This window comes from Trichosurus vulpecula, chromosome 2, assembly GCF_011100635.1.
Source record: "Trichosurus vulpecula isolate mTriVul1 chromosome 2, mTriVul1.pri, whole genome shotgun sequence".
Taxonomy (NCBI): Eukaryota; Metazoa; Chordata; class Mammalia; order Diprotodontia; family Phalangeridae; genus Trichosurus; species Trichosurus vulpecula.
Genome location: NC_050574.1, coordinates 147,681,364 through 147,682,988, shown reverse-complemented (window position 1 = coordinate 147,682,988; position 1,625 = coordinate 147,681,364). Strand labels below are relative to the sequence as shown.

General features: G+C 36.6%; 1 pseudogene; it reads left to right on the top strand.

Moving 5' to 3' along the window:
• The first annotated feature begins 944 nt into the window (after nt 1-944).
• On the top strand, nt 945-1,042 carry LOC118840540 (annotated as a pseudogene).
• The last annotated feature ends 583 nt before the right edge of the window (nt 1,043-1,625 follow it).

Genomic DNA, 1,625 nt, shown 5'->3' with positions numbered 1-1,625 from the left:
GAAGACTAAGATTGTTTAGAAGTAGAGGACTAGAATAAGGAGCAGTCACTAGTTAAGGTTGTGTACCAGGCAAGAAGCAGGAACAGAAGCAAGCATCAGCTGTGTCTCTGATACCAGGAGCACAGTAGGGGTCTCAGACCTAGCTTGCAGCCCAGACTGAAACTTGCTATGTAATAACTAGGGCAGGGAGCTTAGACCAAAAGGGAGTTCTTGCAATTCTGTGGCTTTGAACCTGTAAAGCTTTCCAGGTAGCTGACAGTGATTGAATTTATAGCAGCAGTCTACTGTATCTTCAACCAGAGGCATGCCCACAATTATGTTGCTCAGATCCAAAGCCAGTAGGAACTTGCAAGGCTCAGACTAGGAAGCCAGTGACTAGATTTTGTCCAGAATCAGATGGTTTTGGGAATACTGAAAGCTTACAAGTTTCTGGCTTGAGCTATTCTCTGAGATCTTCAAAGAATGTAACCCTGAAAACATGGAGGAAGCAGTGACAGGACCAAAGAGAACAAGAAATAAAAGCTCCTTGGCCCGGACCAAGGACTTTGGCCCAGATATTCACTCCAGAAGAACCTAACTCTAAGGTAAAATCCAAAGTTAGGATGTAAGGTTGGAAGAATGAACAAAAAATGAATCCTCTTATGGTGACAAGGATTTCCAAGACAGAAACATGATGACTCGAAAATATCTACAAGCAAACACTCAATGAAAAACGTAGCTTAGGCACACAAATAGAATTCCTGGAAGAAATAAAGCAAGATTCTAAAAAAGCATTAAAAATGATTTTACAAATGAAATGAGTACTAAAGGAAAGAATTGGAAAGGAAATGGGAGGTATAGAGGGAAGACTCGGAAGGAGAACTAATAGCTTAGCACAAGAAATATAAGAACAGAATGAACAGATTCCTTGGAAATTGGAATGGGTCAAATAGAAATGAATGATTTTGTATTTGCTTTAGCAATACCAAAATTGGAACTAGACAGATTAGTATAGCTACTGAACAAGGATGACATGAAAGTCTGTCAATCGTTCCGTGCTTTTTAGTTGTCAAAAACATGTTATTGGTTAAAAACAGGGATGTAGATCAGTGGAACAGGCTAGACAAGGGAGAATAAGAAACAATGAAATTTGATAACCTAGTGTTTGATAAAGTGGAAAACATAAGTTGCTTATGAAAAATATTTAATAAAACTGATGAGAAGACTGGAAGAGAAATTAGGCTTAAACCACCACTTCAAGCCACATTCTACAATACATCCTCTATAGATACCTAATCTTAGTATTAATGATCATAGAATTAAAAAATTAGAAGAGAAGTAGGTCAAATACCTCTCACAGCTTTGGGTAGATGTATTTTTAATCAAATAAAGGATAGTCACAATCACAAAAGATAAAGTTGATAACTTTGATTACACAAAAGCGAAAAGCTTCTATGCAGACAAAATTAAGGCATCTAGAAAAAGAAGGGAAATGGTTGAATGAAAACAAACTTTTCCACCAGATTTCTCTGATAAGGGTTTAGTATACAAGATATATAAACAATTAACATATATATATGACCAAAAGCCATTCACCAATAGATAAGTGGTCAAAGGATATCAATAAATAGTTCTAAAGAAGAACT